The sequence below is a fragment of the Stegodyphus dumicola genome, chromosome 7, assembly GCF_044657685.1.
Source record: "Stegodyphus dumicola isolate Sdum_Otavi_A_Nest chromosome 7, ASM4465768v1".
Classification (NCBI taxonomy): Eukaryota; Metazoa; Arthropoda; class Arachnida; order Araneae; family Eresidae; genus Stegodyphus; species Stegodyphus dumicola.
Genome location: NC_140774.1, coordinates 191,784,976 through 191,794,082, shown reverse-complemented (window position 1 = coordinate 191,794,082; position 9,107 = coordinate 191,784,976).

The following is a 9,107-nucleotide window of genomic DNA, read 5'->3' as shown; positions in this document are numbered from 1 at the left end:
AGTATAGACCGTAGAGCCCTATGTTAGACTTTTCAGTAGCGAATCTGCTTCTAGGTTCCTATTAATGAACGACAACGCTCGTCTATATAAAGCTCAAGTGGTCGACAATTACCTGGAAAGTGACGATATTCTCCTAATGAAATGGCCAGCCAGATTTTCTGACCTTAACCCTATAGAGCCCTATGTTATACATTTCAGCAGCAAACCTGCTCCTGGGTTCCTGTTAATGGACGACAACGCTCGTCTATATAAGGCTCAACTGGTCGACTATTACCTGGAAAGTGAGGATATTCTCCTAATGAACTGGCCAGCCAGATTTTCTGACCTTAACTCTATGTTAGACTTTTCAGTAGCGAACCTACTCCTAAGTTCCTGTTAACGGACGACAACGCTCGTCTATATAAGGCTCAACTGGTCGACAATTACCTGGAAAGTGAGGATATTCTCCTAATGAACTGGCCAGCCAGATTTTCTGACCTTAACCCTATAGAGCCCTATGTTAGAATTTTCAGTAGCGAACCTGCTCCTGGGTTCCTATTAATGGACGACAACGCTCGTCTATATAAAGCTCAACTGGTGGACTATTACCTGGAAAGTGAGGATATTTTCCTAATGAACTGGCCAGCCAGATTTTCTGATCTTAACTCTATACAGTAAGTCTGAAACGCTCTTAAGAAGACAATTTTCTTTTGCCACCCGCCCCTCTGAAAACTATTCCAGAGTTGAAAACTGCTTTGTTGAAGGAGTGGAAGCGACTGTTGCAGGGACTCCTCAACCACCACTAGTCCAGTATCCTGTCATGTTTTGTCTGGTTGTGAGAGGAGACCATACTCAAAATTTAACACAATTTAAGTTCGACATAGCAACATGCATTTTCTACTTCTGCATTATGAGCTTTACTGATAATCATGCGTCATAAAATGAAAGTCAAAAATCTCTTTTTCTGTTATGAATGTACATTCATACTAAATTAAAAAAAATATATATATAATTTAGTGTTTCATAAATTCAAAATAATGTGAAAATTCTCTTAAACTTACACACGGATATTGTTGCATCATTACAAACAGTTTTATGTATTTCATTACTGAAAGAAATAAGAAGAAACTGGAGAAAAACCGCTAGTGTATAGCACAAAAGCATAAATTTAAAAAAAAATGACATATTAACAAATAATTGGCTTAAAATCGTGCACTAAAAATTACATGTTTCTTAATATTAATTTTTGAACAAAAAGAGAATTCTACGTCCAAATTTTATCGCATTAACGAGAGATATGAAATATTTATTTCTTTTACTGTTACATACTAAGATCGAATAAATTGTTCGTTTGTTAATTATTGTATTAATCAACATATTGATAATAATTGTTTTGTTATATCTGCTGGAGTTTTGGAGAACTGGTACGAATGAATAAATAATAAAATAATTAAAGTATTTCTGATTCCCTTGAAATCCTAATTCATACAGTAGTATTATTGTCAGGTGTTTGCGAACGCTTATGAATCACCCCGATAACATGACGTGTCACAATTAACATGCATATCATGAGCTTACCACTGGCCTACAGGAACCAAAATACACTCACGTTTGTGAAAATTGCAACACCATGAAGGACTTACGCGAGTCAGCTGAAATTTTCAGGAAATGCAAAGTAGCGCATGATATGCAAATGATTAGAATTGCAAATCCGTAGCGCATGCGTATGCTGAGCAGCGCCCTCTGAACGGCTGATGGATCCGAATAAATAGACGGCTGTAGCGAGGCGTGTATGGTTATCGGTGGTTATCTGCTAGTGGTAAACGTTAACTCAATCTGTACTTATGCCTCGTCGACGAAAGAGAGCGAGATTTGAACAACTTACAGAGTTTGAACGAGGGAGCATCATCGGCCTTCGTGAAGCTGGATTGTCGTATCGTGCAGTAGCCTCTCGTGTGCAGCGTAACAGCAGCACAGTGATGCGCGTTTGGAAGCAGTGGACGGACGAGTGTCGGACAACTCGGAAATCCGGGAGTGGACCCCGAAATGTGACGTCGGCTCGCGATGATAGACACCTGGTCCGCATGGCGCGGACGGACCGTACAGCTTCCTCTAGACAATTGGCAGCACTGTGGTCAATAGCTACAGGTGTTTCATTGTGTGCTTCATCAATTCGTAGACGTCTGCTGCAGTGTGGACTGCGCGCACGGACTCCTTTATACAGGATCCCCCTAACGCACGACCATCGCCGCCTGCGGCTACAATGGGCCAATCAGCATAGAGACTGGCGTGCTGATTGGCAGCATGTCGTGTTTTCTGACGAATCCCGCTTTAATTTGTGGTACCATGATGGCCGCATTCGTGTCAGACGCTATGCCGGTGAACGCCACCTTCCGGAGTGCATTATCGAACGCCACAGTGAACGAACACCCGGAGTTATGGTCTGGGGCGCCATAGCATATCATAGACGATCTCAATTGCTACGAATTGTGGCCAATCTGAACAGCAACCGGTATATCCGTGAAGTTCTACAGCCCGAAGCTGTTCCCTTCCTTCAAAGCTTGCCAGGCGCTGCATTTCAACAGGACAATGCCCGCCCTCATACTGCTCGGATTGTTAAATCCTTCTTTGCAGCGCAGCAGGTACAGCTTCTTCCTTGGCCTGCGTGTTCCCCGGATATGTCGCCAATTGAACATGTGTGGGATGTCATTGGTCGGCGTCTTGCTCGTGATCCTCGTCCTGTTGCGTCTGCAGACGAACTTTGGGTACGCGTACAAACGATATGGAATGCTCTTCCTCAGTCAGACATTCAAACTTTGTTTGACTCCATGCCACGTCGTGTAGCAGCACTTATTGCGGCGCGTGGTGGCCACACAAAATACTGATTCTGATCTCTTGTTCTTGTTTGTTTGCTTTGAACATTTAATCATTTATTTGTACCACTACCACTCAACTGTGTATTAAATTGCATTCAATTATGACGATTCCTTCTTGGTGTTGCAATTTTCACAAACGTGAGTGTATATTAGAATTTTCGAATACAAATTAAGAACTGATTTCGCAAGCATAATGTAAATAATTGGTTTGACTTCCAGGTTTAGACGTAATTACTCTATATACTTTGAAAATGAAGGGGCGTGGACACATTCCTCTTAAAAATCGTCGAAATCTTCTGAATCCAGTACTAACACTTTCCGAAGCAGAGATTACTTGCCTTTTCGGCGGAGGAAATCTGAAATCCAATATTGCTCTCAACGAAATTGGATTTCCAACTTAGCAATACATGCTAAGGACTTAACCAGGGAAGCACACACGATAAGGGTGCGGTAGTTTCTCGCTTTCTTCTTACTTAGGCTTTCTTGAAACCATGAGCAAAAATGTGTGGATGAATGTGGAACTGTACAAATCAAATGCAACGACGTTCCAACAATTGGATGTGCTGGAAACAACTGTACAATTGTACAACATGTTCCAACAACTGGATGTGCTTACAAGAGCACACCCAATTGCTAGAACCCAGAAGTGTGGGATGCAATAATTCTTTACGAGACACTAGCAAATCATCTTGCTCAGTTGAATTTCAGGCCATATATGAGGACATCATCAATTAGGCATAAACGTTTTATACAAAAGGGTTTCTAAACTTGTAGATACGATGAAATGCATCTCTTTCGATCATTATTGCATCAAAAATAAAACAGATAGTTTTAAACATACTTTCCCAAACATGTGGTTTCGGAGCCTAACTTAAATCCATATACTGGATTAGAAAATAGCTTATGTTGTGAGTGGTTTAATAGAGATTCAGGGATAAAAATGCTACTTGTTAGGTGCCTCGTACAGATTCCGTTTCACGAGCAGAAATTCTAACTATGAGAATATAGTATATTTTGCCATTTTGCAGGATGTACACTCTGTACACAAAAAATAAAAATAAAACCCCGTTCTGTATGTCTCGCTCAACTAGGCCGATTGAAGAAATTTAATTTGAGTTTTGCATGTCTCGAAAGCACGACTTAGGATATATATTAGATTTATATACAGCATAACATACCTATCATAGGTATTTTTACACAAAATAGGGCTTTTATGAAATGGCATACCAATTTTACGACACCCAAATGATGCCTAAATATTAAATTTTGTAAAATGCAATGAGAATCAATCTCCCCAAGAAATTAAAAAATTTATCTTGGCAGACTTTTTTTAGTTCTCGCCAAGAATAATTCACTTGACGAAATTCTTAATTTACAGTAACCTATTTTCCTTTACCTTTCATTGTGCACGAGAGGAAAAAAAGGAGCTTCGATCACTCTTTCAAATGATTTTTAACAAAGTCCGTCAACCATATTTGGCTTTGAATGTCAAATATACCGAATTTCAAAACGGGACAGTACATACATTCACATATATCGTAGGATATATTATGTAAAAAACTAATTCTTTTGCAGATATGCCTAGAAATACATCTACTTTAAAACTGGTGGTAAAAATATTACAGGTTATACGCCAAAAATATTTTCGAAATATTTATAAAAGTTACTAAAAAATACCAATTTTAAAAAAAGAATCGAGAATTCTCTGTGACGTTTATTTGGATTGAACCTAAATTTCGAATTATGAAAGAAAGAACCACGTAAGTTCAATAAACAAAAAGAAACATTAATAAATATACACCGAATTCAATTAACAGAGAGGAGCAAAAATTTTGAAAGCATATTTTTTAAAACCTACTCGTGCGACTTTTACAAAATTTGACATTTTCGAATAATCTGAGCCATAGAATCGAAACATGGAAAACAAAATCTGTACCTCGTTTCAGAAAAAGTCCTTTTTTTGTGTCAAAATACCTATGCTGGAACAATGCTAAAATCTAATAAATATCTCATGTCGCGATTTCGAGACATGAAAAAGACAAGTTAAATTTCGCAAATCGGCCCAGTAGGACAGCAGCTATAGAACTGTCCCATTTTTTTTTGGTGCAGAGTGTACATACTCCAGATTCCCCAAAAGAAATATTTCGTATGCTATCTATCTGTTTGCATATTTATATGCGCCTAAAAATATTTCAGAATTCAGATCTGATATGGAATATTCAGTTTTCAGATCTGATATGGAAACTTATTTTCAGATTTTCGTATGCAAACAAAATAAGGTTATGTAGCTTTAAAGAATTTTTCTTTGGTCTGTTTTTCATTGTGAATTGATAGTTACATAATTTTACTGAAAATACTGAAAGATGTAAAATAAATCGAGGGATAGATTAAAACTGCAAAATAAAACCTTTAAAACAGGCTCTGCATGATTACATATGGGCTAATGTAGATATGTATTACAATCGAAGTTTTCCAAATGAAGGGAAATAAAATATTGAATCATTAAAATCATACGAAATACGAAGGGATCATAAGAATGCTTATTCAGTCACAAGAAAGTATTATTTTTAAACGAAAAATATGAGGTATTGAGTAATATTGCTTCTTACTAAATTGTATCTTTTGCACCATTTTGTAACACAGTCAAAGGGGAACGTGTACAACAATTGAATGTTCTAAGGTATTTCTCCCGCCTTCTTCGCATGCCTTCGTGGTGTAATAGTTAGCACGCTCGGTGCGTAATCCTGAGATCCGAGTCCCGGAGAGGGCATTGCTTATTTTTCACGTCTCCTGCTTCTAAATAACATAATGTCTCTACAGTGGGTGTCCGCCGATAACATCGCGGCAAAAACATTGCGGACGAAAACGTCGCGGACAAAACAACGCAAGGTGAAAACGTCGTGCTACAAAACATCGTGGGAGGAAACATCGCAAAGAGAAAACATCGCAGTTCTAAAACATCGTCGTCGAAAATAAAGTGGTTTAAAAACTTCGCAGTTTAAAAGCATCGCCGTCGAAAATATCGCGGTAAAAAATAAAGTATCTACAAAACATCGCATGACGATAACATCGCAGACATGTTTTTTTCAGTTTTTAATAATTGTAAATTAATAATGATTTGTGAGCACAAGATGGAAAGAAGGATAATTTTTACTTTCACATTTTTTTATTAACTAATAATTTTTTGCTGAAAAAGTAAGAAGGAAACTTAAGCATAGAAAATTAAAAGGAACTTATAAATTACACGTTTCTTGAAAAATTACCAGAATAAACTTTATACAAAATGACTTATTAATGGCCTTTGTTAGTTAACTATGTCGGTTTAAAATTCTATTAAGTGCTATAAGTTGCATTTATTTTCTATGCTTAAGTTTCCTTCTTATTTTCTCAGCAAAAATTTATTAGCTAATAAAAAATATGAAAGTAAAAGTTATCCTTCTTTCCATCTTGCGATCACAAATCATTATGGGAATATCCATTTACAATTATTAAAACCGGAAAAAATCATGTCTGCGATGTTATCGTCATGCGATGATTTGTAGATATTTTTTTTTTACTACGATATTTTCTACGACGATGTTTTTAAACTGCGAAGTTTTTGAACCGCTTTATTTTCGACGACGATGTTTTAGAACTGCGATGTTTTCTCTTTGCGATGTTTTTTTCTACGTTGTTTTGTAGCACGACGTTTTCGCCTTGCGTTGTTTTCTCGGCGACGTTTTCGTCCGCAATGCTTTCGGCTGTAACCCTACAGTGGCACCCGAACTAAAAAAGGTGGTGGATGATGATTCTCCACCACAGGATTTGGCGATTGGGTCCCCTAATCCTCAGTCGCCCTTTAAAAGGGGGAGTATATAAGGCATTTCTCCCGACTTCTTAGCATGCCTTCGTAGTGTAATGATCAGTATACTCGGCGCGTATTCCAGAGGTTCCAGATTCGTGCCCCTGTGAGGCCATTGCTCATTTTTTCCTACTCTTGCTTTTAAATAACCCAATGTCTCTACAATGTTATCAATGAAAAGAAAGATATGTAATAATGAATGTAAAAATTATTTTTCTTGAAAACGTATCATCCATCTATTTTTTTTAACATTTCAATAATGGAATATTGTTTCTCAAATTAAGTAAAGTGTGCGTACGTATATTTATAATGTATTATTTTTATTTCATCCTGGAGACGGCATGGATGTTTGCAAATGTATAGTGTCTGTGCGGCATGGGATCACTGTAAATGTAATCAAGGTGTTTTCAAGAAAAGCTATTAATTCTGTTCGATCTTCATGCAGTTTGAAGCTTACCGACGACAAATGGCACTGAAGCGTAATGGCTAGCTTCATATCAGAAGATAAACTTCTACAAAATCTAAACTAAAAATATATCTTTTAAAGTATCAAAATTATGCTTACGTTTACTATAGCCAAAAGGCATTCAACAACAGTGCACAAGGCACAGATATTAATAGTGCCCTTTCTGGCTGCAAATAGGACACGGGACGATAAGAAGGATGCATGCAGCTCATATCTCGGCGAGAGAAAATTGAATTTTAATTCATTTCCCAACTAAATGTGTTTCATAAAATTATCCTCAAATCAGAGGCTGTTCGCACATTTTTTAGACGATTTTGGTAAGCGGTAATAAAATCATAATAAAACATCATTTGCTGCAAAAGAAGTAATTGCAATTGTACTATGTTTTTAAAAGTCAAAATTATCGTCTGTGGCTCGAAAGTTTTGTTTTTATTCAAAATGGCGAATTTAACAAAGCAGTGGTTCGAAGGCTACATTCACGCTCTTTTCGAAGAGAAATATGCATACTCCGTTATCCAAAAACGATGCGAGAGTCGTGGTTTTGTGATATCTAAAGCGTCGATAGGTAATATCATCAACAAGAAGGGAAAAAAAAAACGTCAAATCGGAGCCTCAAGTGGGACAAAAACTCCAAACAAGTATCCAAGGAAAAAAAAAACGGACATCTTCGATTATTGCAAAGGTACGTTGTTTAATGTTAAAAGAAAATCCCCCTAGTCAAAGGACAGTTGCAAGATCATTAAAATGCTAGGTGTCCACTGTAAACAAAATGATACACCTTGATTTAAATCTTAAGAAAGCGAAAAAACGCAATGTGCATCGTCTTCTTCCAAAGCACATCGCTCGACGCAGGACACGCTGCAGAATTCTATATGAGAAACACTTATCCAAAGAAAAATGGAAAACAATCGTCACAATAGATGAAGCATGGGTGTATTTAAATGACTGTAACAAAAAAAGAGCCATTTATTATCATAAAAAGGAAGAAAAAAATTTAAGTACATGGTTCAAAGAATCGAAAGAAAGTTTGTCTAAGGGATTCATGATTGTTGCTGGTTTTTCTTATAATGGTAAGTTAAAAATAAAGAGAGTGCAAAAAAATGTCAAGATTAACTCCAAATACTATCAGGAACATATTTTATCGCCAATTTTTCTGAACGAAATACCACCGCTTTACCCACAGTGCCATCCATCTGTGAGACTCCATCAGGACAAAGCTAGCAGTCACACATGAAAATCCACTGTAAATTTCCTAAAAGAAATGGAACAAAAAACTGGTATCAAGGACATACCCTTCACTGATATCCCTACTGAATCTCCCGATGGGTCACCTATGGATTTTTGTGCTTTCTGACTTTTAAAAACTGCATTATCCAAACGTTGTCCCAAAACCCTAACAGGACTCTGGAAAGCTGTTTGGGAGGAATGGGATAGAATACCTCTTCTGCCACTTCAAAAGGCATTATTATCCTGGAAATTGCGGTGTCGAGAGATAGTTCAGAATAAGGGATGTCAAATAGAACATTTAAAACACAAGAATTTTATGTAATTTAGTTTTGGGAATACAATATACATCGTCTAAAAATGTGTGAACAGAATCTGTACATCGCAGAAATACAACTTAATCCCGCAGCTTCACCAAAATACAAAGAAAGGGGAAATATCGCAGCCTTAAGCTTATGTTTTTGAAAACTGAGAAGTAAAAAACTTCTCATTTCATAAAAATGTTTGGTGATCCCATTAGTACTTTAAGAAACTTGCATATATTATATTCTTCAAGAATTTTTTCCGACGACCTAGATACTTAAGTTTTATCTACATTGCTCTTCAAAACAATGCTGTTAAATAAGAGAGGGACGAATATTTAGAGGTGAAGCGCCTTCCGAAAGGTGTCGCTGATAACCTTCCTCTCTCAAACCTCATACAAAAACCCTGGTGGACGCTA